At 36.9% G+C, this 17,221-nt stretch overlaps 1 pseudogene; it reads left to right on the top strand.

Annotated features, from left to right (window-relative positions):
* Positions 1–11,862: 11,862 nt before the first annotated feature.
* The window catches only part of LOC116101665, a 518,236-nt pseudogene continuing 512,877 nt past the window's right edge, over positions 11,863–17,221 (top strand).

The raw sequence follows: 17,221 nt of genomic DNA, 5'->3' as shown, positions 1-17,221 counted from the left end.
CACAATTGCTCTGTAGTACAGCTTGAGATCAGGGATGGTGATTCCTGCAGAAATTCTTTTATTGTTAATAATTGTTTTCACTATCCTGAATTTTTGTTTTTCCATGTGAAATTGAGAATTGCTTTTTCCATGTCTTTGAGGAATTGTGAAAGTGATTGCATTAAATCTGTAGATTTCTTTTGGTAAGATGCCCATTTTTATTATGTTAATCCTCCCAATCCATGAGCTTGGGAAATCTCTCCATTTTCTTCAATTTCTTTCTTGAGAGACTTGAAGTTCTAGTCATATAGACTGTTTAGGGTATATACTTAGCACAAAGAGTGACACTATTAGAAGGTGTGGACCTGTTGATGTAGGTGTGGCCTTGTTGGAGTGTGTCATTGTGGGTGTAGGCTTTAAGATCCTCATCTTAGCTGCCTGGAAGTAGAGTTCTGCTAGAATCCTTCAGATGAAGATGTACAACTTTCAGCTCCTCTTGTACCATGCCTGCCTGGATGCTGCCATGTTCTTTTCTTGATAATAATAGACTGAACCTCTGGACCTATGAGCCAGCCCCAATTAAATATTATTTTTACAAGAGTTGGCTTGGTTATGGTCTGTTTAAAGCAGTAAAACCCTAAAGAAGAAACAATCTCTCCCTTGTTTTGTTAGAGTTACCTCAAGATATTTTATATTATTTGTGACTACTGTGAAGGGTGTTGTTTTCCTATTTTCTTTCTCAACCCATTTATCATTTGCTGATTTGTTTGAGTTAATTTTATATCCAGCCACTTGGCTGCAGTTGTTCATCAGGTGTAGAAGTTTTCTGGTAGAATTTTTTGGGTCGCTTATATATGCTATCATAACATCTGCAAATAGTGATATCTTGACTTCTTTGCCAATTTGACCTGCTTTTGATGTCTTTTTGCGTTAGCTACAGCTTTGAGTACTATATTGAGCAGATACTGGGAGAATAGGCAGTCTTGTCTTGTCCCTGATATTAGTGGGATTGCTTCAATTATCTCTACATTTAATTTGATATTGGCTGCTCGTTTGCTCTATATTGATTTCATTATGTTTATGTATGTGCCTTGAATCCTGATCTTTCCAAGACTTGAAGCATTGTTGTATTTTGTCAAATGTTTTTTCACTATCTAATGAGATGATCATGTGATTTTTTTCTTTGAGTTTGTTCATATAGTAGATTACATGAATGAACTTTCATATGTTATACTAAATTGCATCCATGGGATAAGGACTACTTGATCATGGTGACTAATGGTTTTGATGTGTTCTTGGATACAGTTCACTAGAATTTTATTGTATATTTTTGTATCAATATTCATAAGCAAAATTGTTCTGAAGCTCTCTTTCTTTGTTGGGCCTTTCTGTGGTTTAGATATCTAAGTAAATGTGGCTTCAGAGAATAAGGTAGGTATTGTTTTTTCTGTTTCTATTTTGTGGAATAATTGGAGGAATGTTGGTGTTGTGCCCATGAGTCCATGGGAAATCCCAAACCAGCCCAAGAATTGCAAAGTCCACTGCAATTACAAGAGAGCCTTTTATTCGAGTCCAGATTCAGATCACATGCTGATCACTCACTAAGAGCTAGTGATCACATGTGACCCCGAGCCTGGGAAACATATGAGTTTATATACAAAATTGGGAATTCCTAGGATACTTCAGAGTGAGGGGAGTAACCATTTGTTAGGGCAGCACTGAAGCTGGTGAGGATTAATGGGTGCTTGTTTGGTAATTTCAGGAACTAATTTTATGGCTGTCCATAATGGTCTGTGACCTCTGATTACTTTTTTTCTATAATTTAAACAGGGGGAAATCTAACTCCCTCTGAGTTTGTTATTTCTGAGACCTCAAGAACAGGCACTTGGAGAATTCGGCCATTTATCATAGAGTGTTGGCTGACCATGGTGTCACCAGGACTGGGATGATGTTGCTTGTTAGCACTTGGTTCTAAGAGATGTGTGGTTTTAACTCTCCTTTACCTGCCAAGGTTGGGGGGAGGCCTGTACTAGTTGTAACAGAGACCAGCTGCTAGCTTATCGCACTTGCTCGGGCCTACTTCTCTACAGGGGCAAAGGCACATGGCATTGGAGTATCTCAAGATTTTCAACTACAAGGTTTCAATATCAGTAATTGGGGTTCACTACATTTGTATTAACTCTTCTTTGAATGTTTGGTAGAATTCTGTTCTGAAGACATCTGCTCTGGGCTTTTTTTTTTTTTTTTTTTTTTTTTTTTTTTTTTTTTTTTTTGGTCAGGATTTTAATGACTTCTTCTATCTCCTTAGGAGATATGGGCCTGTTTAAATAGTTTACCTGCTCTTGATTAACTTTGGTACATGATATCTGTCTTGAAAATCACCCATTTCATCTAGATTTTCCAGTTTTCTTGAGTATAGACTTCTAATGATTTTTTTGAATTTCTTCAATTTCTGCTGTTATGTCTCCCTTTCATTTCTGATTTTGTAAATTTGAATATTGTCTCTTGGCCCTTTAGTTAGTTTGGCTAGGGGATTATCTATTTCTTGATTTGCTTAGAGACCCAGCTTTCAGTTTTGTTGATTCTTTGTATCATTCTCTTTGTTTCTATTTAGTTGATTTCAGCCCTGAGTTTGACTCTTTCCTGCTGTCTATATTACTTGGATATGTTTGCTTCATTTTTTTAGGGCTTTTAGGTGTGCTGTTAATTGGCTAGTGTAAGATCTCTCAATTTCATTATGAAGGCATTTAGTGCTACAAATTATCCTTTTAGTACTGGTTCCATTGTGTCCCATAAGTTTGGGTATGCTGTGTCATCCTTTTCATTGAATTCCAGAAAGTCTTTAATTTCTTTTTTTATTCCTTCCCTGACCAAGTTATCACTGGGTAGAGAGTTGTTCATTTTCCATGGGTACATGTTTTTTTCTGTTGTTTTTGTTGTTATTGAAATTTAGCATTAGTCCTTGGTGATGTGATCGGGTGCATGGATTTGTTTCTAACATCTTGCATTGTTTGAGGTTTGTGACTGATTATGGTCAGTTTTGGAGAAGGAATCATGAAGTGCTGAGAAGGTATATTATTTTTTTATGGTGAAATGTTCTGTATATATTTGTTCAATCCATTTGATTCATAACCTCTCTTAGCATCACTATGTCTCTGTTTAATTTTCTGTTTCAATGACTGGTGAAACTGGGACATTGAAGTCTCCCACTATTATTGTGTTGGTTTCAATGCATACTTTGAGCTTTAGTAAAATTTGTTTTATAAATGTGGGTGCCCTTCCATTTGGGGCATAGATGTTCAGAATTGAGACTTTATCTTGGTGGATTTTTCCTTTGATGAATATGAATGTCCTTCCCCTTCTCACTTGAAAACTTTCTGTTGAAAAGCTATTTTATTGGATATTGGAATGGCAACTACAGCTTGTTTCTTGAGACCATTTGCTTGGAAGACTTTTTCCATCCCTTTACTCTGAGGTAGTGTCTGTCTTTCTCATTGAGGTGTTTCTTGTGGACAGTAAAATGCTATATCCTGCTTGCCTATCCAGGCCTTTAGCTTCATCAAAATCAATATGAAAAAATTAGTAGTATTCCTAAATGTCAACAATGAACATGTTTAGAAAACTATCTCACTCACAATAGTTTGGAATATACTTTAAATAATCCAGTACAATGAAGTGAAAGACATTTACAACAAAGATATAAGACACATTTTTTCTTTGTTCACATCATACCCCGATTCCTGCCTTCCTCCCAATCAACCCCTTCCACAACTATTCCCCTTTCCACCTTCCCTTTTCTTCTGAGAGGGTGGAGGCCCTCCTTGTGTTTTCCCCCAACCCTGACACAACAAGTATCTGCAGGGTTAGATACTGTCTCTCCCTCTAAAGCTAGAGAACACAACAAACAGATAAAACAACATATTGCCCCAATAGGCAACAACTTTTGGGATAGCCCTGGCTTCAGTTGTTCAGGACCTGTATGAAGACCAAGTTGTACATCTTCTATATATATGGAGTGTGGCAGGATAGAAGCTAGGTACATCTTGTGTTCTTGGTTGATGGTTCAGGCTTTGAGAGTCTCAAAGGTTCAGGTCAGTTGACTCTGTTGGTTTTCCTGCACAGTTCCTACCCCCTTTTGGGTCCCTCAATCCTTCCTCCAACTCTTCTACAAGAGAACCCAGTCTCCATTGTCTGTTTGGCTGTGGGTCTCTGCATCTATCTGTATCAACTGCTAAGTGGAACTTCTCAGAGTTCAGTTATCCTAGACTCCTGTCTGCAAGCATAACAATATTATTAATAATATCAGGGATTGATCCTTGCCCAGAATGGGTCTCCAGTTGGGCCAGTTTTTCACTGGATATTCCCTCAGACTCTCCTCTATCCTTCCTGCCTGCATTTCTTGTAGACAGGATAATTTTGGGCCAAAAGCTTTGTGAGTGGATTGGTATACCTATACCTATGTTCCATTGAGGTTCCTATCTCTCTATAGGAGGTGATCACTTCAGGTTCCAAATCTCCAATGCTGTGAGTCATAGCTTGAATGCCTCTCCTATCCCAGATCTCTGGCATGTCTCCCAGTTGCAGATTTCCATTCATTCTCATGGCCACATGCCCATCTCTCCTGTCCCTCCTCACACCTGATCCTGAAATCCACATTCCCTTCCCCAACCCCTCCCAACCCAGTTCCTTCCTGCTATCTGCTTCCATGCAAATTCTGTTCTCCCTTCTAAGTGAAATTCAAACATCCTCACTTGGGCCTTCCTGCTTGTTTAGCTTCTTTGGAAGACACCATTAAAAAAAAAAAAAACACCTAAAAGGTAATACAAGATGGGAAGATACCCCTACATACCATTGATAGATTGGCAAAATCAATATTATAAAGCTGACTGAATTTCCAAAGGAAACATACAGACATGATGCAATTACAATACTAATTGCATTCCTTAAAAAGAAATGTGATTTAACTTTACATTACCTTTACTTTTATATGTGTCAGTGTTTGCACAAATGTTTGTGTACCTCATGCCTACTTGGTGCCTATAGAAGCCAGGATAGATCATTGAATTCCTTGGAGTTGCAATTACAGATAGTGGTAAATGGAATATAGAAGGTGAGAATGGAACCTGGATCCTCTGGAGGAGCAGCAATTGATTTAACCACTGAGCCATATCCTGCCTCCCTCATTTCAGAGTATGTTTGTAAAATGAAAATCTTGTCCAACAAAATTTGCTTATGGCATGAATTCTATGAATTACTGGCTCTCAATGGTCTAATCTCTTGTTTCTTCTCCCATCATAATCAGATCTGATACCTCAGAAGAGAACAATTTGTTAGAAAGGAATTCAAAATGATGCAGTAGTTTCATCTGATTTATTTTGTAGTGTTAATGACCATTATTTTCTCCAAAATGAAATCTGGTAGAATATCAAAATAATGGGCTTAGTCAAATTTTTATCCACAAATAATAATTTAGATATTGAGGACTGTTGTTTCCTAAAATTAATACTGAAGACATTTTGAAAAGGCATATGGAAACTTTATACATTAGAAGCTTCCTAAAATAAATAAAAAGTACTTAAATGGTATTATGATATATGGGGCAGATGATGCACCAACTAGAAATAATACATTACTAAGTAAAATTTCCAGTAGCAGAAATTGGTTACATCTTGTGAGTTGTTGACCAACTAGGTCTAATATAGCCCCCTAAGCATTATAGGCTATTGTCAATACTATGTATTGGTTACATTCAATAACATGATGGTAAAGTCCTATGTCTGAAGACACAAGTTAACTTAGACCATTGGAAAAGGATAAACTGAGCCTGGGTCCAAGTAGATGCTTCATCTCTACTGGTTGATTTTAACAGTGCTGGGTGGTACTACACACTATAGGAGAAATGAAGAGATTACCACTCTCATATAGTGAAGAACCCTGTGATCTACAACAGTGAGTTACTTTCAAGATACATTGGTGTAATAATAGCATAAGTGTTATAAGAATAACCAGCAACTTTTTGATTGGATTTAAATTCAATGTCATAAGATGGAACCTACACCAGACACTGGTAGTGAGACCAAGACCCTTATTCTAGATAGATCATGGACCCACAGGAAAATCTGTTACTAGTATTCTGCTAAATCAACATAGCAACAAAATGACTCCTAATGAAATATCTCTATACCTATAAACCAGTGCATTGCTCAACTGTCATTACAGAAGTAGTTTTTGGTAACATATGCCAATTAAAACACAGACTCACAACTGAATAATACCATGTCAGTGAAAAATTGGAGTACTCAATCCTAAACAGAATATCTCTATCCAGCCCTTCCCAAGACTCAAACCTTTGTGTAGGAGATAAGAAGATTGTTAAGAGACAGAAGAGTACAGAGACAAGGAAGTAGACATAAAGTCCCACTCTTAACCAAGAAGCTATTTACTTCTGGGAAAAGTAAGGTCAGTTTTCTCCAAAGGAGTGTCACTGGATATATCAACCACATTCCAAGGCAATCCTCATACACAATTGTAGTTGGTCAACACAAAACAAATTTCTTGTTTTTTAAGGGAGGACAAGCTTTTATTTCATTTTAGTTTAATTTTTTGGTTTTGTTTTTTGTTTTTTGTTGTTGTTTATTTAAAGGGAGGGGAGAGAGAGAGAGAGAGAGAGAGAGAGAGAGTATAATGTTGCAGGTAGGTGTAGGGAGTTACATATAAAACACAAAAGAGACAGGCAAACTGTCGATGTAAATACTAGGCTGTATTAAATGATGGCCATTACCTTTGACCAGTTCTATTTCTTTGCAAGAGAAGAAATAAAAATAACTAAGATATACCTTCTTAATTGGTCAAAATCTTTAGTAATTAAGGAAGTGAAAATTAAACTACTTTGAGATTTAATCTACTCTAGTCAGAAATATTATGACTAAGAATACAACTGACAACAAAGGCTAGTGAGATAAATGCTTATAAAAATGTGGAGAAAGGGGTACCCTCACTCACTTAGTTGCATTTTAAACTGATGCAGTCACTCTGAGTTCAGTTTAAAAAAATGTATCATGTGGCACTGATACAATATTCCTTGACATATGCTGAAAGGACTTATTATCTTACTCCACAAATACTTTCTCAGTCATGTTTATTATTGTTCTAGTCATAATAACTAGAAAACAAAAACAAATGTTCTTTAAATAATAAATGATGAATGAAAATGTGGTACATATATACAGTAAAATTTTACTTAGCTGTGGAGATAAATGAAATCATGAAAATTTCATGCAAATAGGTGGAACCAGAAAAGATTATACTGAGGGAGGTAACCCAGACCTAGAAATATCAGTGTGAAATTTTCTCTCTTATTTGTATGTTCTGGGTTTGAATCTATAGATGTGTGTTTATAACATGGAGTAACAACAGTAATCAGGAAAGTAAAAAGGGGCCATTTCAGAGAGGAACTCTAGACACTGAAATAGCACATGGATGATACAAAGGGAGAAATGGGAAAAATGAGGTGGAGTACATTTTGGAGACAGGTCATAGATCTAAATCACAGGGACAGAAGAGAAGGAAGGATAAGTAATGCTAAGGATGTTTGAAAAGATATAGAGAAATCATATTATCCAATATTTATCTAAAGTCACATATAATATCCATATATGTATGAAACATTAATATGTAGTGTTTTCATTTTCCTCAAGAACTGTGGACTATATAACAAAACTCCAGTATCATGCATGAGAATCTTACTCTAAAGAGACACCCCAAAACAGCATCAGCTATTTTTGCTTTTGTTGCCTCTGAGAACTTGAAGATAAGATTATGTTGCTGAAGCCACAATGCACTTCAGATTCAGAACTTAAAGGAATTGAGCTAGAATAATCTGGAAATCTCATCCCAGTAAAGTAGTTTTCAAAAAGTATGATATTACTCAAGCTTTTGGATGGGGAGAGCAACAGAACAAGATGTGGCTATTAGCATCTTCCGGATTAGATGGTAAATCCACCAGGATTTGACACTGGAGGATTTAGATTTAATATGGTTTACAAGATTAGGATTCTAGTTGTTGTGCTCAGAGATTGAGTTAACATTGTTTCTGAACTAAGGTTACATGGTGTTTTTCTTCACGTGGTGATTTGACTGGGTCCCAGAGAGAAAGGTACAGTGGCAAAGTGTGGGTTTGCCAGAGGTGCACCACAAAGGCCATGGGGGCTTTAAAGCATGGGACTGACTTGGTAGTGACCCACCAGTGGGATCCTAGCAAGATAACTGGATGTCCCCTAGGGCAGAGAGTAGCTGAGTGTAGTAAAGGAAATTTGTGCCTCTTTTTAAATATTTCCTGCAACAGGTGGCAAACAAATGTGTTTGGCAAGAATCCACTAGAAATTTAAAATTACTAGCCTGAGAGTGAGAGGTTTATTTTTTTTAAGTGAGTAGCTGGGTAGCACTGAGACAAGACATGTGGACTCAAGCACAGGAACCTAGAAACTGCACACAGGCTCTGAGGTTCCCTGCTGTGGGTATTCCAGGCTGACCTGAGTCAGAGATCTATAGAATGGAAGTTGCCTACTTCTTGGGGCAGAGATTGACTGATATGTTAATTTATGAAATTGGGATTATTTGCTTTTAGGGTAGATTTATTTATAGATTTTGTATAAATCACATGGGGAATTTTACCCACTGTTCAGAACTAGGATAAGGAAAATTAATCACTGACTCCAAGTAGACAGAGCAATGATTATGTCTGTGGCTCCAGGCAAAGAGCAGAACAGATAGATAGAAGGTATAACAAGATGACTGCTCTATTCAGAGAGCTTAACAAATAAAATCTACCTGCTTCCTATAGGCAGATATTAATGAAAGTTTGAATTAATTGCTTTAAGGATGGTATAGAGATATACTGCTCTAATACATCTTACACGATACTCTGTCTAATGTGGGCTCAATGGGAATTCTGAGTTTAAATCTTGCTTTGATTAGCTGCCTGCTTATAAGCAGGTATAGACAGAAGTGTGAATCAATTGTTTTAATATGGTATTAGGACATATTACTCTAATATGCCTTATAGGATACTCAAATTCTGTCTACTATGATTTCCAGGGGTATTTTGGGTTATTATCCTACATGACAAAATAGAAAAGGCCTACAAATAGGCACATACAGTATTTTAGTTTACTTCATTTGTTTGGGATTGTATTAATTTTCAAAATGGGTGTGATTCTGAGTTTTGTAGTTATATTATATGCTTGGGAGAGAGGTCAATATAAAGATTTTCTGGCTCTGATTTGGAAGAAAGTATTTGTTTGCATTTATGGAAAAGGTGATTAGTGTCTACACATTTTCCAGAGTATTATGAATCAGACTTGATATAGGGAGACCCCAGAGAACTTGATTCCAGAGAATCAAACAAAAAGTTAATTTGATGATACTAAAATTTTTTTTGAGATTTGTATATTACAGAACATAAGCCTTGGTGAATCTCATCATCAAACATGCTGAACTGACTTGCTTGAACTCCTGATGTCTGTCAGATGAATCTGGGCCAGAAGGTTGAAGACTGATGCTTCAACTTCCTGGGGTTGTATAGGTAGGCAGCGGTCTCTACAATTTATCTCAGTTCTGGAAGATGTGTTAAGCTTCCTATATCTTCAGATAATGTTGGCAATTATCGGATTTCTGAAGGGGTTGAAAGACTACTTGTAATCTCATCGACAACTAAGGCTATTTACATTGAGAGAACAGATTTGAGAGGATGGTTTTTAGGTGGCATATCATGTAAATCCAGGACATAAGTCAGCTACAGAATTATAAATCTTTTAAGTTAGGATAGATGACAGTACTCTATCTTATTGACAAAAATGATGGACTGGGTGTTAGGTCTATCTTGTACCTTATAAATTGCAAAATGGTAATAATTATGTTCAATTTACATTTGAGAGAAAAGTTTTGTTTTTATTAGAACAAAAAGGGGGAAGTGTTGTGGATGGCCCTGGTGCTGAATGTATTTTGAAGTTAATTTGGCTTTCCCAAGAGGGTTTGTCTGGAATTAGGAATAAATAACATACTCTGGTGACTTCTTGTGAACTTTCCTCAAAATAATAAAGAGACCAATCACTGGGTGAGTAGGTGGGACTTCCAAGTTGGATGGAAGAAGAGAGGAAGCAGAGGAGAGTTAGAATCTTTTGGATGGCATAGCAACAGGACAAGATGTAGCATCTTCCTGATTAGGTGGTGAATCCACCAGGATTCTCCACTGGAAGATTTAGATTCAATATGGCTTACAAGGTTAGGATTCTGTTGTTTTTTCCAAAGATTGAGTTACCATTGTTTCTGGGGAAAAAAGATGTTACTCAATTTGCCAAGGGAGAGAATCAATCATTCAAACTATGCAGGTATGAAGCCTATGAGCCACAAGAATGATTTGACTGGCAAGACATCCACAGGGGCACAATGATGGCACTTTTATCTTGGGGGAATCAAAGGCTATATAATTGGACCTAAGGCCTACTCAAAAACAGGGAATCCATGTCTGGTACTGTAAACATAAACAACCACCTGAGGCTGGAAAAGGCAAAACCCCAAGAGTCTCACTACCAACAGTTCCCTAAACCAGTGTAATTTCCAACTGTTTTCTAAATACCTGTTAGGTATTTACCCACAAATAAATGCAGTTCTCACCCCTTGTAAAAGATCCTTCTTTTTGTAAATTTGGAGACTCTGACAAAAAGCCACAATGGAGCAAAATAATAATAATGAAGAGGAAGGTATCCAACCCCAATTGATACATCTGTAATAAATCCTTCTAATCTAAGACTCAGGGAAAAATCACAGAAAAGGATGCAGATATCTCCAAGAGGACCAAGATTACTATTGATAGAATATGTCTCTCTTAGACAAAGCAGAGATAATAGAAACATGAACTCTTAAAAGTATATTTACCCCCCAAACCCAGAATAATGGCACTAGTAGGTACCAAAAAGAGACTAGGGGAAATTCTATAAGAATTTATGCTTGAAGAAGAAATACATCATATCAATGGTTGCTAAGAGATGGATAATAATCTGTGTCTGGAAATGAAATCCCATATCGATTTTCCAATCTCAACTGTCCACCTCAGGATACATTACATACAAGTCCAAATGAATGACTCAGTAGGTTGACTATACATGTGTACATATATAAATAGCAACAAATATTAAAGAAGAGATCATAAATATGGGAAAAGCAAGGAGGGCTTTAAGGGGAAGAATAAGAATAAGAATAATATGAGTTCCTCAAAAGCCACCACTAAAAGAAAAAAAAAAAAGAATTGCCATGGAAAGTTGCTGTGTTTTCTCTGTCATTTTTCTGCACATTTAAAATCATTCTGAAATCTAAATTGTATTGGAAGATTTTGTTATTGATTTTTTGTTTTGTTTTGTTTTTGTTTTTGTTTTTCAAGTCAGGGCTTTTCTGTATAGTACTAGCTGTCCTGGAACTCACTCTGTAGACCAAGCTGGCCTTGAATTCAGAAATCTCTCTGCCTCTGCCTCCCAAGTTCTGGGATTAAAGGCATGTACCACTACTGCCCAGCTTAGAATATATTTTAAATTAGCCTACATTTCTATGTCATATTACTTCTTAATGAGTTTCTGGTTTGGTACATAAACTCAGGCTCACACATGCTGCAGAGTGATTTTGTAGGAGCTCAAAATTAACCAATACAGTAACCTTTGACTGTGGGTTGTAATATTTATTTCTTCATATCAGAAGCTAGTTTCACAACAAACTAGAGAATGTTAATGATTTTTTTCACCTGCCTTATAAATCTTACCTCTCACAGCATTTGCTGTAAGCTGAACAGGTACCCAGGGCTGGAATCCTAACAGCACCTACAAAGAGCTATTCATGATGTCAGAATATTGTTGGTTCAAAGGAATACCTTTTCCTGCCATGTGGGTTCAAAAAGAAATTGTGGAAGATGTCTGTAATAAATTTGTGGTGAAAAATGAAGACTTGATCATATTGACTTACCCCAAATCAGGTAAGGATAATCAGTAAGACTGATTCTGAATTGTGTAAGGGATATTGGTGCTTTGATACTTATTAATTTTGGGTGAAAAGTGGAGTGTTCTATATATATCAACATGTAAAATGATTTGTGGGCATGGAGATTTGTGTGTATTCCACTCAAAGAAAGACCTCCTGTCTGACCAATGCGAGCTGAGGTGGCCAGCTATGGAAACAGAACAATGATAATGGACCCTGAGGGAGAATCTGCCATAGGTCTCTCTCTATGTGGAAAAGATAGAAAAGGGAGACTGATGAGAATAAACAGAAGAAATAGCATCAAGAGATAGCATATGTGAGGATATGTGGAGGAGAGGACAAACTAGGTAGAACTACCATGGAACTTGACCAGGAAATGGAATCTAGAACTCAAGAAACCAAAAAGTGACACCATGGTTATTTGGGGTATGGATGTTTGCTGTGAAAGAAGGAGCACTGAACATTGGGTCAGTATTAGGCTGCTGACAAAAAGCAAAATGATACAGAAAATAAAAAGTCATACAATGAAGGAAAATCCCACCAGACAATAACTCAGAGAAGGAAGCTAGAAAATAATGCACTGACAAATGAGCACATAAATGTAAATGCAAGTGTATGTGTGATAAATATTCACAAAGGAATTTATTCATCTTAAAAAGAAGAAATACTCAGTCATACACTGCAGCATGTGTGCAATTCAATGACAATGAATTAAATTAAAAGAGGTATTCTCAGAGAGCAGATGCTATGATTACATCACTGTGAAATATCTGGGATAGTCAAATCCATTCCACCAAAATGTAGAATGATGGTGGCCCAGGGCTGGAGGAGATATTCAATTAGCATGTTGGTGTTTACTGTCTATAAGGTCTCAGTTATGCAAAATGAAGTCTTGAAAATATGCTTGGTGAATATACTTTGTACTTAACACCACGTGGACATTGTTAACTCCACAAGTCTGTGTACTTAAAAATCTGCAGCACTGTAAATTGTATGGGCATGTATTCAACTTGAGGGTTTTTTAACAAGTACTGTTGAAATAAGTGACAATCACTTTTCCTTTTTGACCAGGAACAAACTGGATGATTGAGATTGTCTGCTTGATTCAGACCAAGGGAGATCCCAAGTGGATCCAATCTGTGCCCAATTGGGACCGCTCACCCTGGCTAGAGAGTAACACAGGATATCCTGTATTAATCAACAAGGAAGGACCACGACTCATGACCTCCCATCTTCCCATCCATCTTTTCTCCAAGTCTTTCTTCAGTTCCAAGGCCAAGGTCAGTGTCTAGTCATTGAGATTTTCTTTGAATTTTGAGAATTTCTGACAGGCCCTAGAGTTCTTGCCGAAATGTGAAGGTGGGATTCTCATGCACTAGGTGATGCTGACCTTTTCCTACCTCAGACTAGATTAGAGTACTAGGAAGTTAACAGTCATACCGTGATCCTGGACAGCATTAAGAAATAAAGTGAAATATCACAGTTGAATATTCAGGAACTACACATGTAGGACAAGCAGAGTTCAAACTTTAGGTTACAATGGATATTACTATATTATAGTCATCAAAGTCCATGAGCCAATCCTTATTACAACATGTGCCCCAAGGACTGTGAGTGAATCATGTAAGTCACAATTGCTCATAGGGAAAGCAACCTGATCATGCATCAATGTTTAAAGGTCAATTGGACACACAGTGTCATCCCATGTCTAGTTGTCTGTTGAGATCAGTAGCCATAGGAATCCCCCATGAAACTGAAAGAGAATCACTAGAAGGAATGAGAGATATTAAGGTTCGGATATATCATTGCTTCTAATTAGTAAGAAAGTTTTTATAAGTCCCTCTACCATAGAATGTACAAATAAATTATGTTCATACTACAAAGATAAACTTAGAATAATCTTTCTTTAAAATGTCACAATGAATTTGAGACCACTTTGATATATGCCTGTGTGTTATCTGATTTGGTAAACTTTCATTAGGGAAACTGAAGCCTAAAGAGATGAATTTAGAATAATTGGTACAAAATATAATGTTCCTTTTATGAAGAATGATCATTTCATTAGATGCTGGAAAAACACTTGACAAAAGTCAACATCCCTTAATTTTAAAAGTCTTGGAAATATCAGGAATTCAAGGCCCTGAAAAAGCATAGTGAAAGAAATATGCAGCAAACCAGTAGCCAACATCAAACATAATTGAGAGTTTTGAAGTATTCCGACTAAAATCAGGGACTAAACAAGGTTGTCCACTCTCTCCATATCTATTCAATATGGTACTTCAAATTCTAGTTAGAGCAATTAGACAACAAAAGAAGGTCAAAGGGATTTAAATTGGAAAAGAAGACGTCAAAATATCACTATGTACAGATGATATGATAATATACTTAAACGACCCCAAAAAATTCCACCAGAGAATTCCTAAAGCTGATAAACAACTTCAGCAAAGTGGCTGGATTATAAAATCAACTCAAACAAATCAGTAGCCTTCCTATACTCAAAGGATAAATGTGCTAAGAAAGAAATTAAGCAAATGATACCCTTCACAATAGTCACAAGCAATATAAAGTATCTTGATGTGGCTTTAACTAAACAAGTGAAAGATCTGTATGACAGGAACTTAAAGTCAATGAAGAAAGAAATGGAAGAAGACCTCAGAATTTGGAAAGATCTCCAATGCTCATGGATTGGCAGGATTAATATATTAAAAATGGCCATCTTGCTGAAAACAATCTACAAATTCAATGTAATCCCCATCAACATTCCAAATCAATCCTTCATAGAGTTATAAAGAAAAATTCTCAAATTCATCTATAACAACAACAACAACAACAACAACAACAACAACAACAAAAGGATAGCTAACACTATTCAAAGCAATAAAAGATCTTCTAAGGGAATCAGCATCCCAGACTTCAAGTTGTAATACAGAGCAATAGTGAAAAAACCTGTATGGTATTGCTACAGTGACAGTCAGGTAGATCAATGGAATAAAATTAAAGACACAGAAATGAACTCACACATTTTTGGTCACTTGGTCTTTGACAAAGGAGCTAAAATAATTCAGTAGAGGTGTGTGTTTGGGTTGGGGTGAAACCAGCATTTCCAACCAATGGTGCTGGTTTAACTGCTAGTTAACATGCACAAGAATGGAAATAGGTCCATTCTTTTCTCCTTGTACAAAGCTCAAGTCCAAGTAGATCATGGACCTTCATATCAAACCAGACACATTGAATCTAATAGAAGAGAAAGTGAGGCAAACTCTTGAACACACGGACACAGGAGAAATTTCCTGAACTGAACACCAATGGCTTATACTGTAAGATCAAGAATTGACAAATGACTTTTTCTCTGCCTGTGCTACTCTCTAAAATACCCTCCCTATGCCCTAAATAAACTCTATTCTACATTTAAATAAAAAAGAATTGACAAATGGTTACTCATAAAACTGTAATTCTTCTGTAAGGCAAAAGATACTTTCAGTAGAACAAACAGTAGCCAACAGATTGGAAAAAAATCTTTACCAACCCTACAAAAGATATAGTGCCAATATACAATATATACAAGGAACTCAAGAAGGTAGACTCCAGAGAACCAAACAATCCTATTAAAAAGTAGGGAACAGAGCTAAACAAAGAATTCTCTACTTAGGAAACTTGAAGTGCTCAGAAACAAGTAAAGAAATATTAGACATCCTTAGTCATCAGGGACATACAAATCGAAAAAAATCCTGAGATTTCCCCCTCACACCAGTGAGAATGGCTAAGATAAAAACCTCAGGTAACAGCAGATGCTGCTGAGCATGTGGAGAAAGAGGAACACTCCTCCATTGCTGGTGGGATTGCAAGCTGATACAACCATTCTGGAAATCAGTCTGGCAGTTCCTCAGAAAATTTGACATAGTATTTTACCTGAGGACACAGCTATACCACTCCTGGTCATATACCCAGAAGATGCTCCAACATATAATTAGGACACACATACTACTATGTTCATAGCAGCCATATTTATAAAAGCCAGAAGCTGGAAGCAACCTAGATGTCACTCAACAGAGGAATGGATCTAGAAAATGTGGTACATTTATACAATGAAGTACTACTCAGCCATTAAAAAACAATGACTGCATAAAATTTGCTGGCAAATGGATAGGACTTGTGTCACCTGAGTGTGGTGACTCACTCACAAAAGAACACACATGGTATGTACTCACTGATAAGTGGATATTAGCCCAAAATTTTGGAATGCCCAAGATTCAGTTCACAGACCTTTTGAAGAGTAAGAAGAAGGAAGATAAAAATGTGGATGCTTCAGTGCTTTTTAGATGGGTGAACAAAATCCTTACAGGAGGAAATATGGAGACAAAGTATGGAGCAGAGACTGAAGAAAATGCTCTCCAGAGACTGTCCCACCTGGAGATCTATCCCATATACAGCCACCAAACCTGGGCGTTATTGTGAACACTGGGGAGTGTTTACTGACAGAATTCCGATAGGGTTGTCTCCTGACAGGCTCTGCCAAAGCCTGACAAATAACAGAGGAGGAAACTTGCAGTGAACCATTGGACTGAGCTCAGAAGTTCCTGATGGAGGAGTTAGAGAAGGGACTGAAGGAGCTGAAGGGGTTTGTAGCCCCATGGAGGGGGCAACAGTGTCAACAAGTTAGACCACCCAGAGCTCCCAGGAACTGAACCACCAACCAAAGAATACACATGGAGCTATCCATGGTGCTGGCCACATATGTGGCAGAAGATGGCCTTGTTGGTCATCAATGGGAGGAGAGGCCCTCAGACCTGATGGTTTTCAATTCCCCAGTGTAGGGGAATGCCAGAGGAGAATGAGAGTGGGTAGGTGGGGGACCACTCTCATAGAGGCAGGGGGATGGGGAACGGGATAGGGTGTTTCAGAAGGGGAGACCTGGAAAGAGGAAAACATTTGAAATGTAAATAAAGAAAATATCCAAGAAAAAAAGAATGATTACTTTTGACTCATTTTTCTTATGTTTTGATATAATAATAAAATATAATTGCAAACCTCATTTCCCCCTTCCTCTTTCAACCTCCAAACTCATTGATATATCTCTCATTTCTCTATTTTAAATGTAAGGAGTCTTTTCTCAATAATTTATGTTGCATATATATGTATATATTCCTAAATATATTCCTATATATATATACATATATATATTTACGTGTTTCTAATATATAATGTATATTTCTAAATG

The sequence above is a fragment of the Mastomys coucha genome, unplaced genomic scaffold (genome assembly GCF_008632895.1).
Source record: "Mastomys coucha isolate ucsf_1 unplaced genomic scaffold, UCSF_Mcou_1 pScaffold21, whole genome shotgun sequence".
Classification (NCBI taxonomy): domain Eukaryota; kingdom Metazoa; phylum Chordata; class Mammalia; order Rodentia; family Muridae; genus Mastomys; species Mastomys coucha.
The sequence above is the reverse complement of the archived record's forward strand: the minus strand, read 5'-3'. Positions and strand labels throughout refer to the sequence as shown.